Below are 16,016 nucleotides of genomic sequence, written 5' to 3' on the forward strand. Positions count from 1 at the left end.
TTGGTACAGTTTGTAGTTAGCTGCTTGTGTATGACGAACTTGAATGATTTGGAAAATACCAAACATGCTCTAATAACAAAGTTTTAAGTTTGTAATTAGCTTCTTCTGGATAACTCGAAACTTATATCATTTGAAAAGCCTTTTGGTCGGTAGAATTAATACTTACTTTGGGTTTCTATAGTCTCAAGTAACTGAAAATCATGTCGTCTTGTATTCCCTGCGTTCAACCATTTTTAGGTATTTTGTCATGGGCTTGAAAGTTGGGCACTTGTATTGTCAAAGTGAAAATTGAGCGCTTTGATGACCCAACTTCAACATTCATGATTCATGTACCGGAGACCTTTCCCTAGCTGTTTGATTTGATGTGCCTCTTTTCTCTGACGACTCAAAGGGTACAATGCATTTTATTCCAATATGACAAAAAAGTATTTTTTTTGTTTTAATATTTAATAAAATATTTTGTCCAAAAAAAGTATAGTTTTGATTTTTTCAATTTGATTATTTTATTAAATTTATAAAAATACCAAGGGGACAGAAATGATTAACTCTCCATTTCTGCAATCGCACGGAGGGATTGACACTTGTGTATGAAATATGTGTCGATCCTGGAATGGGATGATACTACTGAAGCTGTTTGGTTTGAAAGAAAAAATAGGGAAAGGAAAGGAAAGATAGGGAAACATTTAGAAATCTTTTCTACATTTTCTTTCCTTTAGGTTTTATTTGGTTTATGGGAAGATTTGAGTGGAATGGGAAAATACGGGATGGGATGGGATGGGAAAGTGTAAAAATTTAACTTTTCAGTGTTTGGTTTTATATATATGGGAAAATAAAGTAAAAGAAGAAGAAGAAAAAGAAGGTGAGGGAGGAAGAAGGGAAGAACAGGAAACAGGGAAACACTGTTGGTTCTTTGTCCCTGCCCAGTTCTCTTGCCACCGCCATGTAATCACAGAGAACAAGGAACAAGAAACAGGGATGCACTGTTGATTCTTCGTCGGAAAAGCACTCGGTTGGTTCTTTACCACTGTCTGGTTCTCTTGCCACCGTATGTAATCACAGAGAACAGGGAACAAGGAACAAGGAAGCACTATTGGTTCTTCACCGCTGCCTAGTTCTCTTGCCACTGCCATGTAATCACAGAGAGCAAGGAACAGGGAAGGTAGTGCACGCCACTTCCAAATTCCAATGGTCACGGCTCACTAGAGTGGCGCGGGATCACACCATCACAGCCTCTCCGTCTCTCCCTAGTCATCTGCACTTTGTTTCCTCAGCCCCCACCCCATGAGCATTGCACCTCCGCTCCATCCAATAGTGTCGAGTTTCTTTGAGCAGCGACAGCGGACAACAGTGGAGAAATAGAGTTTCCTCGAGCAGTGATGGAGATTGGACGGCAGGAGGGGACATACCTTCACTCCTTCTAAGGAGGAGATTGAGGCAATGAACAATGGTTTCTCAAGTTTTTCCATCGAGGTCGCACTGTCTGATTCCACAATTTTAAGATCTCGCATCCCACATTTTTCTATCCTTATCCTCTATTTCCCTCAAAACAACTAAGAGATATTTCATTTTTCTCATCCCTATCCCACAAACCAAACGAAACCTTAAAAACCATACAAGATTTCTAAATGTTTCCCTACATTTCCTTTCCTTTCCCCTCCTTTTCTTTTAAACCAAACATAGCCAGAGAGAAAGAGGGACACAATGGAAAAACGGACGATTCCTCAGTGCCCCCATTCCTGTTTTGAACCCGAAAGCACTTAAAAGTAATAATCCTAACAACAAAGAATGTCTAAGGCGGGCTTAAACTTAAGTCTTTTTTTTTTTCATTAGAAAAAAAAGAAGGAAAGAAATTTTAAAGCTTCAAATACAGCTTAACAGATCAATATTGTTGCTTAACACTAACAGAGCCCGAGGAATGAAATTAATGCTGTGTTTGGTTGTAATATAAATAGATTTGCACTGATGCAAAACTATGACAGTGCAAATGATTTGAGTATAAATTCTGATTTATTTATTTTTGAAATTTTAGTTTATTTTGTTTGATTGTAATGTAATATAAATAAAGTGAATTAAGACATAAAAAAGAATAAAGTAAAACCCAAAACAAAATTAAACAAGAATTTATATTTTTTTTATTTGTATTTTCACGCATTTGTACTAATACAAATTAAATTGCACAGCAACCAAATGCAGTCTAAGTGAAAGGAAGCTAATGAAAAGTTTTGAAAAGTGTTGCCAGAACTTTTCAAAGCAGGCTTCTGTTTTTGGCATGTACTATTTTTGGGTGCTTGAATTGGATTAAAGATACAGTTCATTCCTGATTTTGAGTGTTCTTTACTTTTTTACCAAACATGTTTTCTATCCTTCCTGCATCTTCCGTGAGGTCTTCTCAAATGGGCATCAATGTGGGAGAACGACCCCATGGCCCACAATAAATCATGGGTTTTTCTTTACTTCTCATTAAAGGAAGCTTCTCTGTTAAAATGGTCAGCTGGCCTATGATATGAAGCAGAATTTGTAGAACAAATAGGAGTTGTTGTTGGCATTTGTGGGATTACCTATCGTAACTTGGCCGTTCATACCCACCCCAACACGGGTTCGCATCTGCCCCCTCCCCCCCACCCCACACATACTTGCCCCCCAAAAGCGTACTACAAAATCGAAATGCGATCGCGTGTCATACACACAAGCATTAAGCAAGACGCGTGCGAAATCCATTTCACGCCATGAAATGTACCTCCGTTAATTCCTCTCTTACCCAAAAGCGTTCTTCTCCCATACTCCTCTATTCCACTTCAAATTGAAACTCTTGGCGCCGGTCCCCTTTCCTGACTCACTCACCGGAGATTAATTCAGTCGAGTTCCGCCGGCCGATGCCGACGGTTATACCGGCAAGAGGTAAGTACTCTATAAGTTTTTCTCATTTCTTATATTTTTTTTTGTTTTTCTCATTCATTTTCTAACATTCACAGATATGAATCCACCGGAGTGGGAGCCCCCTGACGCCGTTTCAAACCCTTGACATCCCCGGAATTTGAAAGCCCTCCAAAGTTCGAAACTCTCTGGTCATAAGCAATTAAAATTCATAATGGTAAACAGTAGTTTAGAAGGAAACATAACTGCCATGCTAGGAAGTGTTGGTATGTTTCAACACTTCGACTGTAAGAAGATATGGCTGACAATTGGTGTTGATGCAGCATGGAGAAATCTACGTCAGATGAAATTCGGGAGCAAGATTATAAAGAGAGAAGCCAAAGGTCTGAGTTCTTTTAGCAGTTGGTCCTATCAACCATTTTCTAAAACCATCTGCAACTTGAGCGGGCTATCAGAAAAAGTACCAAAGAAATGTAGTGATATCTTTGAAACACCTTGTTTATTGTTCATGTATGCATTTAGGTAGCTGCTATGTCTAGACGAGGGATTTTGGTAATAACCAAAGACCAGCAGTATTTCTACTGTTGTAGCAAGGCAATGTATATTTATCTGTATATCTGTAGTAGCAGGAGTCATAGTGTTGTGTAGAAAGTACTCAGCAGATATATACTCTCATCAGCAATGATGCTCCTTTAAATCTTTGCTTTCCACTGCTGTTACATGATCTCTGTAGATATGTCTTCAAGGTCTAAAGCTGCATTTGGCATTCATTGTTTTAACGATTCCCTTTTGTAGTTAAAATGCCCCCAACGCCAAAAAGAGGTAAGTCCTTAAAATAAGGAAAGGCAAATGAAGCCTACGACTTAAAAATTTTTACCATTGCTGAAACCAACTGCCTCTTGAGAGAGAGAGAGAGATCGTATTACAGTGTAGATACTAATAAAGATAGACGAAATATTGACAAAGAACCTTTAATATTTCATGAGAGAATACATGGCAATCATTACAAAGGGAATTATGATCAAATTCATTTGTCGCAACTGATCTCTCTCAGCTTCAGCAGCGTCCTCTTCTTCCGCTCCCCCCACTGCCTCTGCTCCACCACTGGATCAGAAGCCGATACTGGTGGTGCAACAGCAGCAATATAATCTTGTCTTCTTTTCTTTCTCTTGTAAACGAAGTCGCCGTCGTTGCACAGCTCCCACTCCTCCTCCCAGGCTGTTCCGGCCATGGCCAAGAGCCTTAAGTCAAAACTCAAATGCCAAAGAGTTTGGAATTTGGAGGGCTTTCGAATTCCAGGGGTGTCAAAGGTTTGAAACAACGTCAAGGGGCTCCCACTCCGGCAGGTTCAGATCTGTGAATGGTAGAAAACGAATGAGAAAAAACAGAAAATAAAATATAAGAAATGAGAAAAGCTTACAGAGTACTTACCTCCTGTCCGTATGGCCATCGGCGTCGGCCGGCGGACTCGATCGGATTAATCTCCGATGAGCGAGTTACAAAAAAGGGCCGACACCAAGAGCTTCAGTTCGAAATAAAATGGAGTATGAGAGAAGAAACGCTTTTGGGCAAGAGATGAATTAAGGGAGGTGCATTTTACGGCATGAAATGCGAAAAACGTCTCGATTAATGCGCGTGTAATGATACGCATCGCGTTCCGATTTTGTGGGACGTTTTTGGGGGCAAGTATGTTGCGGGGGCAGATGCGAACCCCCCCCCCAACACATAAGTTGACGTGGGCACTATAGTCTACGTCGTGGTAGCTTACCCACTTTAAGTCAGTCAAGTCACTGAGTCAATCTATCAGCACTTAACGACAAAAAAAAGAAAATGGAAAAGAAATCTATAAAGTCAATCGAGGGTCATGACTTGCATTCACATAAGACATAACAAGCTCAATGAACATACATGCGGAAATCCAATTTCAAAGGCAACATCAGTTGATTTCCCCGGCAAAATTAATTCCATCCGTGACACATGGTAGAATGGTGAATGAGTTAAGGCATGATTTTCAAAACCGGACCGGACCGGATTGGAAAAATCGGGAACCGGTCACTTGACTAATTCCATTTTTCCCAAAAATTGGATTTCTCCCCAAAATCATTGATTTTGGTCAACGAACTATTGAATCGGACGATTAACTATTTAAAAGATTTTGACCATTTTTTATTTTTCTATTAGAACGGGCGAGCATTCGATTCGAACGGTCAAACCATTTGACCCGGTAGCAGAACCCTGACCGGTTTGGTCACCAAATCAGCTATAAAAACCATGAGTTAAGATTTTCTTTCAAATTCAGATTAGCTGAACGTTTTGGCTGTTGGGTTGTGGAATTAATGATGAGTTTTCAAGTCAGTAATAAATTCATGGGCGCTATTGGTGAAAGGTGTAGGCCCAGTTAAACCTTCCTCTGCTTTTGACATTTGCTTGTTATTTCTTTCAAGCCTAAAGTTTTGAACCTTGGTCTGTATTTTTCTTTTTTTTTTTTTTCCCATTTTCCATATCATTCCTTGTCTCAAAGATTGCTTAAAATTGGGGGCTCGTATAGTACATGTGCATTGATGTAGCGCGACCTGATTACTCTCTATTGGAGGATGATTTGGCTTCTTTCTTCTCGCTGTACAAAATTTTTTAAGTACCTACAGCGGATGAGCTCCTTAATCTTGTTGTGGAGGTTTTTGCAGTTCTCCATGCTATGCCTGTGGTCTCTATGGAAATGACAATAGACGTTTCAGTTTCTTGTTGCACGATCTCCCATCAACCTAGGAGGTCACTTGACAAAGGAGGAGTCCTTGATGGCCATTAGGATTTCTCCTCGCGTAGCATTGAGAGGTGTGTAGTTCGTCCTTTCAATAGGTGAGGTCCTGGAGGGCTGACCTAACTTGCAAGATCGCAAAGGAGATCGGCTTCCAAATTTGTTTCCTCCCCTGCTCGAAGACTTGCTCTTTCTTCTTTTGTGCCCATCACTACCTGTGTTGTCATTGTCTCTTTTTCTTTTTTTTGTTGGGTTGCCAGTCTTCTGGTTCATTTCCTCTTCGATTCCGATGAACTGGTCAGCTAGCTTGAGGAATTCAGTTATGTCTTTTGGTTTATTGGCCACCACACGCCATTTAAATTCTCTATGAGTTATTCCTTTCTTAGTTGTCGTGAGTCTTACCGTCGGGTCTAAGTCGGGGATCTGCAGGCAGGTGTCGTTGAAGCGCTTGATGTAGCTTCTAATCGACTCTCCTTCTCTCTGAACCATGTTGAGGAGGCTCTCCTGTGACCTCGAGCACTTCTTGCTGGTGATGAAGTGTGAGTTAAACAAATCTGCGAACTACGCCCAGCTCTTGATCGATCCCTGCGCAAGGGTCCAGTACCAAGTCTGAACCAACCCCTTAAAAGTGGTGGAGAAGGCCATGCTCATACAAGACTCGTCAGCCCCAGCTAGGTGGAGTAATCTGACTGTCTCTCCTCCTACGGGGTGAGACCTGATTCCTGGGAGGAATTGCGAGTTAGGAAGTCTCCTTGCCTTGGTGGGGAGATAGAATGATGTCCTAGTTCACGTGAGGCCGGTTCTGATTCTGCTGAGCCCCTGGGTGCCGAGGTGGAACCGGCTACTGGCTCTGTGGCAGTGGGGGGAACTACTGCTGGTACTGCTAGTAGAATAGGTAGTGCTGGAATTTCTGGAATTGTTGAACCTACTGCATTTGAACTTGGATGACCCGCACACACTGCACCAGGTCATGAAACTGTTATTGTCCAACTCCGGGGGGAACCACAGAGGGCTCAGAAAAGGTTGTGCCTACCACTGGGGGAAGTAGGGCGTTCACCTGTATGGTTTTTGGTGGCATGGTCAGTGCTGGAACCCCAATCGCAGTAAGCGGGATGATGAACTGACCGATGCATACTGAAGGGAGTTGGGGTTGTCCCCCAAAGATGTTCATCTCGCTACTTTGTCCGGTGTGATTGGAAGATGCCATTGATTCAGAAGAAGGTTGATGACTGTAAAGAAGATGACTTTTCGATCGATTTCCCACAGTCGGCGCCAATTGATGTAGCGCAACCTGATTACTCCCAGATGGAGGATGATCTTGCTTCCAATCGGGCAGCGAGCTAGGTGAATCTGCAAGACAGCGAATCAAAGAACCCGGGGTGGCTAACTCAGCAAGGTCGCTCTGATGCTTAAGTTAGTAAACTGTGATGCGAGCTGAAAAAACTTTGAGAGCTAGAGAGCAAAAGAGTAGAAAAATCACACGTACCTTGTGTCATTGGGGTTGGTGCCTTTATATAGTTGAGCCCTCGTGGTGTTTGTGGATTGGTTTCGGGATCTTCATCCTGATGGGATCCGTTTATGCTTCAATTAGGGAGAAATGTTTCAATTAATAAAGATTATCAATTCCGCCCGATTCGGGCAGGGAGAAGATTAAGCCTGCCATTACGTGGCGTGATCCCGTGAGGTTCGGAGTCTATTGGAGAGACTTCTGGGATCGTTACGTGGCAGTCCGGGTCGGTAGCCCCGAGCTAATACATCAGTCTTTTAGTTCCAAACTGGATTGAATGCCGAGGTGACCCTGCGTCGAGGTGACCCTATGTTGAGGTGTTTGAATACTCGAGCTCAATTGTTGCGAACCAGGCTTGCCAAGCTGAGTTGTCATCTCTTAGTCAAGCTGGATCCACCTGTCCCCTTTTCGCTAAGTCGGGCCAAATCACCATTCATCATGCATAGACACCACTTACAATTCATAAATTTAAGCTATTGAGTTATGATCCACTCATATAATTTTCTTTAACTTCTCATTCCCTTTAATGTGGAATTCTTTTCAGACACTATTCATATGGCATTTTCAAATAAAGTGGTGAAGAGATGAATAAGATAAAGAAGCATAGGACAACGTAATTTTGTCTCAAGCAATTGAACAAAGTTGGTTGGGACTATAAATGGATGAGTATTGCCTCTGCCCTTTGCCTTTGGGAATTCAAATGGGAAGTTGGCTTCTATTGTTAATTGAAATAGTTATTTATACTTACAATAGATGACTCATTGTTTTGTTTATGAACCAATTAAGGCCTCGTTCACTTTTCGGTAAGTTATTTATTTGAGTAAATACAGTTATTTAGGAAAGTTTTTCTTGGGAAACATTTACTTGGGTAAGTGCATTTATCCATGTTCTTTTATTTCTCACGCAATTAAGGCAATGACCATTTTAACCATAAAAATCCATTATCAAAAGGGGCATTGTTGTCCCATTCAAGTGTTGGTAACTTTCTCCCTATGTGAAAAAGTTATTTACCCACATAACTTTCCCTATCCCACATAAAATCTGAAAAAAAGAACATGGGATTCTTGGTCAATAGGAACCAAAATCCCATTACCAACTTTCCCCCTCTCAAAATCCGAAAAAAGAATGCTCTATTGGGAAAATCTATGATGCGAAGAAGATATGGTATGAGAAGAGTTTTGATCAATCAAAACCCATCCATGAATCTTGATAAATAACACCTAATTGGCTACAATGCTTGCGATTCTAGTTGACTGGTTAAAAGTTTTTTAGATATCATATCTTTACCATATCGTAGTCAAACCCCGCCCCATCTTTTATATATATCAATGACTTGCACGTATGAACAATCTCAGTGAAAAATTTTGCATGAGTATCTCTCTATTCCGGCCATTTTTCTCTTTCTTCCCACTCTCCCTGTGAAAATATTTGCATGAGAGACAAGTGTCAATGCCACTTCTCTCTTTTGGTCTTTTTATTCAACCCTTCTTCCCACTCTCCCTATTCAGCTCCCCGTTCTTGCTGTCCATCTTCCTCCTCTCTTTGTCTCTCTTTTCCTCTCTCTCTCTCTCTCTCTCTCTCTCTCTCTCTCTCTCTCTCTCTCTTTGTTATTTCATAATAGCTTTCTGGACTAGTACAGTGCTTCATCTTTGTTACAGGGGGGTGAGGCTGGAGTCGACCAAGATGGTTCTGAAATAGATTTGTCTCACTAACTCAAAGGTCGTCGAGGGTGTGTTTGCGGGATCTGTGTTTTTCGCATCTCCTCCCCCGAGTTCTCTCCCTTTCCCCGCCTTCACCAAAAAGGGTGTTTCTAACAAAAATGATGTGGCGATGACTGATCTCCATCAACTACTGCGGCTAGATCTATCTTGAGTTGGGTCTAGGATGATGTTTCCAGTCAGAGTTGGTGTCCTAATGCTAGATTTGTCACTCTAAAACTTTGTTACTGGCGGTAGCTCTGTATATCGGTTTTCCTCTATATTTTTCAACAGGAATTCCGAATGATTGGAGCTTAATGAAGATTGATGTGCCACAATCCGGCTGCTCCCTGTAGGAGATGATCTGGCTACCACCAACAATGGGCTCAATGAACTTGCAAGAGATGAACCAGAGAACACGGGGTTGTTTACCTGACAAGGTTTCTCCGATGCTTAAGTTAGCACTTGGTTGCAAGCTGAAAATGATATTAGATTGTGAGAGAGCTAGAGAGCAGGCATTACGCCCCACCTCACCCCCGAGGGGTGGAGCCTTTATATACTGGAGTCCTAGCAGGTTCGGTGGAGTAGTTCCGGAATTCTCGCTACGACAGGATCCGTTTCCGTGTTAGGTGGGAATAACGCTACCAACCGGTAAGGCTGACCATTTCCGCCTGAATCGGGGAGTGGGGAGATAATATTAGTCATTACAAGGTATGATCCCGTAAGATGGGGAGTACGGTGACGAGATCCCCAGGGTTTCCATGCGGTGGTCAGTCAGCATTGCCTGAGCTCGTGCTCTTTAGATCCGTCCCGATATGAATGCTGAAGTGCCTTGGTCCCGAGGTGGTCCTGATGTGACCTTGCACCGAGGTATACTCGTCCCGAGGTAGACTTGTCCCGAGGTGGTCCTGTTCCGAGGTGGTCTGGGTATCCGAGCTCGATCCGTTGCGGACTTGGCGTGTCAGGCTGAGCTGTTATCCTGCTAGTTAGGTCACTAGTTCAGCATAAAGGTTGGTCGCCAGGTAGGCGCCTGTGCCAAGTCGCTAGTTCGGGACACCATCATCTTGGCTAAGTTGTTGCCTAAGTGGTTCCGGGTGTCACCCAGTTGTTCCGAGGTGCCATGTGTCTCAATATCATTGGAGGGCCAAATCCGCCCTTATCATTTGCCCCCCACTCCCGAGCTGAAAGTAACTTGGCAAAGGGAGTAGATTACTCCTTCTGGCCTAAAATAACTAATTCGATGAGCTCGTAAGCGTCGATTCAATTCCTTAGGCTCTGGGAGCGACTCGTAGTCCACTCTCCTTACCCTTGATTTTGCCCATGCCGAAGAGGTGACTGGGTCTTATGTGGTGCCGAAGTCTTTGCCAGTTCGGCACTTTAGCCCTTAGACTCTAGGAGCGACTCGCAGTCCGGTCCTTGATTTGGCCCATGCCGAAGAGGCAACTCGCAGTCCTCTCTTGTCGAGCAGTGTTTGATCATTATGGGCTGAGAGGTTAAGTGTAAGACCATTGAGGGTAATACTTGATAGGCTAATCTTGCATCTGCCCGCAGTCCCTGGGTTTTTATAAGGTGGCTTGGCCCACAGACCACTTAGTGTAAGTGTTGGGCCCATTAGGAGTCCACGTTATGGGCTTCAAGGGGTTCACTGTCTTTTCAGTGAATTCGGCCAGGCCTTGTAACAGAGGCTAGGTTGAACCCATGTGGCTGGTGCGTAGATCAATGTTTGGGTCTCACGCCATACAAAGAAGCCCAACTAGGCAGTAGTTTGGAAGGTAATGAGCACATAGACTTATTGGGCCTAAAGCCCATTTCGAACTGGTTTAGTTAGACTAATTAAAGAGAGGGGCGGATCTAGGATTGGATCAACAGATAGGATAGGGAGTTATCCCTATCCACTCAGAGAGTCCAGATCTGAATTTGGACTTGGAAACCTCCTAATGGTATTAGGAGAGAGTTGATATAATCTGCAGATAAGATAAGGATTTATCCTTATCACTTAAAGAAGTCCAGATTCAAATAAGGATTTGAATAAGGAAACTCCTAATGGGATTAGGAGCTGATCTCTTTAAGTCTATAAAAGGAGGAGGGGGCAAACCATTCAGTTCATCCCATCACATCCCAAGCATCCCAAATTCCAGAGATCAGATCTCAGTTTACACAGAGAGAAGACAGCACCAGTGTGACTGCGCCATCTTCTCCCTATGTTCTCCTCCAGTTGCCGCCATAGCTAGTTTGACCTCCAATGTTGTAGGAGCTATCAAGAAATATTCTTGATATCAATTTTTTGTGAAAAACTGATTGGGAGTCGTGCTCACCTACCCTCCAGCGAATTCTTGGTGAAGGATTTGGTTCTTTGTAAGAACACTGTTGATTCTGCTCCACCCTGCATTGTGTCATCTTCAGTGGGAACAGTCTTTGGATCCTTCTTTGGGCGTGAACACCTCCATTGGAAGATTTTATTTCTTCGTATCAGGTATCCCTCTACTACTGTTTTGGTTCAGATCTGGTTCGGTTCTTGGTTCAAGATTTATCCTTGAAAATGCAATTTTTTTTTAAAACAAGGAATGTGATTCCCAGATGGGAAAGAGAGAAATTTTTGAAATTTTGCCCTACCTTCCTGCAAGGTTCGGCCATCCATATGATGGATCTCTCATCCCTTCAGTTCAGTACTTTAGTGCTATGTCTGCACTGCATCAGCCTCGTGACTCTAGTCACCCACTCCTACAAGAAGCTACTAAGAGCTCGACCTATGGGGGCAGCACTACTGACTTTAGGTTGCCAGCTCATACAGGAGCTTTGGAAGGGTCGACCAGCAAGGACGTCTATACACTCTGTTGGCCGCCAAATCCTACAGAAGCCACAAAAAGCTCATCTTTGTAGAGGAGACCTCGCGAAGAGGACTGATGTGACTTAATCCGAGTTGAAATAAAATTGGTAGAGCTGCTTAATATGTTAGCTATAACTTCCTGCATAGTCTTTGAGTTCATAAAAAATGAAAACTATAAAGCGAGAGCTTTAGTTTCTAAAAGTGAGGACTTAGCCTTAGAGGATGAGAACTTAGCTTTTTGTAGCATTTCCCACAGATGGCATCAAATGATGTAGTGCAATCTGGCTGCTCCCTGCAGGAGATGATCTAGCTACTAGCAATGACAGGCTCGATGAACTTGCAAGAGATGAACCAAAGAACCTGGGGTTGTTTACTCGACAGGGTTTCTCCGATGCTTAAGCTAGCACTTGGTTGCGAGCTGAAAATGATATTAGATTGTGAGAGAGCTAGAGAGTAGGGATTACGCCCTACCTCACCCCCGGGGGGTGGAGCCTTTATATATTGGAGTCCTTGCAGGTTTAGTGGAGTAGTTCCGGAATTCTCGTTGCGACAGGATCCGTGGGAAGATAATATTATCTGTTACAAGGTATGATCTTGTAAGACGCAGAGTACGATGACGAGATCCCCGAGTTACCATGCGGTGGTCGGCCAGCATTGCCTGAGCTCGTGCTCTTTAGATCCAACCTTATATGAATGTCGAAGTGCCTTGGGACCGAGGTGGTCCTGATGTGACCTTGCACCGAGGTATACTCGTCCCGAGGTAGACTTGTCCAAGGTGGATTTGTCTCAAGGTGGTCCTGTTCCGAGGTGGTCTGATTATCGAGCTCGATCCGTTGCGGACTTGGCGTATCAGGCTGAGCTGTTATCCTGCTAGTTAGGTCGCTAGTTCGGCATAAAGGCTGGTCGCCAGGTCGGCGTCAGTGCCAGGTCGCCAGGTCGGCGTAAATCTTCTACTTTCATGGTGACCAAGATTGCTTGCACAAATATTTTCATTTTGGCTTCAACTTCTGAAACAGGAAGGGAGTTTTTTCAAGTTCTCCTATCACGATTTTGAAAATTTTGTTCTTATTTCAACAGAGGGCGTAATGGCTGGGGTGAAGGCGGCTGCTCTGGTGACCATTGCTATTGCAATTCCTACTGTAAGCTTCTGTAATGTGGTTAGAAGATAGTACAGCCCTTTACTTTCATATTGATAACACAACTCTGTTCTGCTTCATCTCATGCAATTTGCCAGTGTTAGAATGTTGCCTTGGGCCAGAGCTAATCTCAACCCCACTACTCAAGCTCTCATCATCTCTATAGGTCTGCTCTCTCTCTCAGACATTAAATTTCTGTTTCTTAATGTACTTCGATGCTCTAGTGGCAGTGGCTGGTTCCGCATATTTTATAATTCCAGACAAGACAGTGCTGGCTACGGCAAGGAAGAACTCATTCAAGGGTCACACTAACATAGAAGCTAACTTTTAAGTCAGAATTCCAGACATGAATCGGCTCCTGGAGTCTCTTTGTTTTTCTCTCCTACCCTTTTGTCTGGAGTAGGGTCCCTTCCATTGTATGCATGCCTAAGGTCATCCATGTAAATTTCTGATTATAAATAAGGAAATTGGGTTCCAAATAACGACCAAATAGCGTTTCAGGATTTCGCAATTTCCTGGTTTCAGATGGTATCATCGCATGGGAGTTTTATCAGATAAAAAATAATGATTGTTTATTTACATAGAATGATAGAAGGGTAGAGCAATTTTCCAGAGTAATGCACAGAAGGATAGACATGAGAGATGGGTAGTTTCTTATAAAGGAAGTAGAGCTCAGGCCGAAATTAGTTTAGCGGTGGGTATGATGATTTGGATAGATGGCACATGGTAAGTTGAGATTCTGCAAAACAAATGCCACAATTTAAGGGAACCTATCTAGGGTCTAGGCTGGATCTGTTTGGGTCACAGTAGGAATCGAATCGAAATCCATCTGACTTAGAATTGGAATGGTTTATTTCTATAATCTAGGATTTTTGTTCTTGGAATGACCCATTTCGATTCCAGACCCTATCAAAATAGATGTTTCCTATCACTTGAGAAATTAAGGGGTTGTTTGGAAAACGGATTTCATTATTAATCATCTCGGACAATATTAATTCTAAATCTGTTTATACACAAAACCAAAACCACAGCAGCAACATCTTTACGAAATATGGTTTTTGAGAAAGAAGAAATGATAAGAGAGATTTGCCAATTCCACTTTCTGGTCTTACCCTCCCAACCGATTTGGTAATTCATTTTTTAGGCTGATTGATTCCTCGAAAGTGGAGGAAATGGTCACTCAATATTTTCGTGCATGGGGTGATTTTCAAATCCAAGGGAGATAACCCAAGGGATTCGGTCGGAAGAATTGCTCTGCCAATTCTGTGTTATAAATTAACATGCTCTGATTCACGAATGCACGACATATGTAGGGTTGCAAATGGACTGATGGAATGAGACCCAAATTTGATCTGTTAATATTTGGATTATAATCAAATCTCATTTATATCAGATTTAGATCAGGATTTGGATTTGGATCAGTTTCGATATTAAATATCATTAATAAGTTAATATAAAATGAAAAAATATTAACCATTAATAGTAATTATTAACCATGTTTGTCTCGTTTCTACATATTGAATATTGATAAGACAAATTTTGGATCCCAACAACATATGTAAATATTACCACCTTTCTCCTCCCTGACCGGTAAAATTTGGTCGTCTGCAAGTTGAAATAATCGAGAGATGCAAAGCTTCCTGTGGAAAGTGCCCTTTCCTATTTTTAGAAGCTCTTCGCGCGCTTTCAGATTGTTTGCACTAAAAGATGGAATCAAACTGAAAACCTTTTCTTGGTTGTGAATCTCTTGGGTTTGCGATGTCCTTATGCCAATGTAATGAAATTTCAAATTTGCTCTACAAGCTATCATGGTGACGGACTGAACACGCTTGCCCGGTAGCTATTCTCTCTGATTCTGATTTGTTAGTTCTGTTTCGGTTCATATGTTGATGACACTTAGAATTCATCAGAGGAATGTCAAAACTCAAAACGCCATGGGACATGATTCCCGGACGAGGTGGAGTATGAAACCAAGAATGATTACTTCTCAACTCAACAGTGGCTCCCATTTTAGTTGAGAATAGAAAGATGAAATGGAAATTTGTATTTCTTCTATTTGTTATGTAATATATATATTTCATAGATTAATTTATCCATTACATTAGAGACTCGGATTCGGACCCCACAACTACAGCTTCTATTGTTCTTTTTTTTTATAGAAAAGATTCTTCATTGAAAATTCTCAAATTATGAAAACAAATATAAAAATCTTATATATCTTATCCCCTACTTAGTTTTTGGATCGATCTTTCGGTTCGAATAGACGGCTTCTGACAACAAAATTTATAAGCAAAAAATTACGGAATCATTCTGGCCACCAGTTTTTAGGTTAACGGTTTGACCATCCAATTCGAACGAACGGCCCGTTCTAACAACAAAAATTACAAGCAAAAAACTGAGTGTGTAAGGTCGATTAAGTAGTATCATACGTGTTATGTCATTCGAGCATATGACTCATACGACTCGAAAATAGAACCATTCTACCCATCGGTTTTCGGGTTAAACGGTTCGACTGTCCAGTTCAAACAAACAGTCGATTATGACAACAAAAATTAAAAAAAAAATAAAAAAAATGGTCAAAAACCATTGAACATGTCAACAACGGTTTGACCATTCTGTTTGAACAAATGATCGGTTCTGACAACAAAAATTACAAGCAAAAAATTATAGAACTGTTTAGGCACGAGTTAACGGTTCGACCGTCCGATTCAAACAGATGGCCCATTCTAACAACAAAAATTACAAGCAAAAAATTAAGTGTGTAAGGTCTATTAAGCAGTATCATACGTGTTATGTCATTCGAGCGTGTGACTCATACGACCCGAAAATGGAACCATTCTGGCCACCAGTTTTTGCGTTGACAGTTTGACCATCCAGTTCGAATGGATGGCCCGTTCTAACAAAAAAAAATTAAAAAAAATAAAGAACATCCAAAAACCATTGAACGGATCAATGGGTCGATGGTTCGACCGCTTGGGTCAATGGGTCATTGACTCATTCAATGGTTTTTGGCCAGGGACCAAGATTAGGGTAAAACGGAACCGATTGCCTGGACATTCCTAATTAAAAATAAATAAAAATAAAAAAAAAATGGTAGTTCGACCGTTTGGTTTGAACAGACAAACTGTTCTAACAACAAAAATTAAAGGCAAAAAATTGAGTGTGTGATGTCCATTAAGCAGTATCATGTGTGTTATGTCATTCAAGCGTGTGACTCATA

The 16,016-nt window shown here is 41.8% G+C and overlaps 2 long non-coding RNA genes across 2 annotated transcripts; one reads left to right on the top strand and one right to left on the bottom strand.

Moving 5' to 3' along the window:
* The first annotated feature begins 2,756 nt into the window (after nt 1-2,756).
* Nucleotides 2,757-3,571, top strand: LOC148875161 (uncharacterized). Its single transcript, XR_016105097.1, has 3 exons — nt 2,757-2,898; nt 2,973-3,091; nt 3,198-3,571. It is a non-coding gene; the product is annotated as an uncharacterized LOC148875161 (long non-coding RNA).
* A 154-nt stretch (nt 3,572-3,725) lies between these two features.
* Nucleotides 3,726-4,507, bottom strand: LOC148875162 (uncharacterized). Its single transcript, XR_016104867.1, has 2 exons — nt 4,306-4,507; nt 3,726-4,228 (listed from the first exon to the last, which is right to left on the bottom strand). It is a non-coding gene; the product is annotated as an uncharacterized LOC148875162 (long non-coding RNA).
* Between the last annotated feature and the right edge of the window lie 11,509 nt (nt 4,508-16,016).

Source organism: Nelumbo lutea, chromosome 1, assembly GCF_056320005.1.
Source record: "Nelumbo lutea isolate HS-2025 chromosome 1, American lotus-T2T, whole genome shotgun sequence".
Classification (NCBI taxonomy): domain Eukaryota; kingdom Viridiplantae; phylum Streptophyta; class Magnoliopsida; order Proteales; family Nelumbonaceae; genus Nelumbo; species Nelumbo lutea.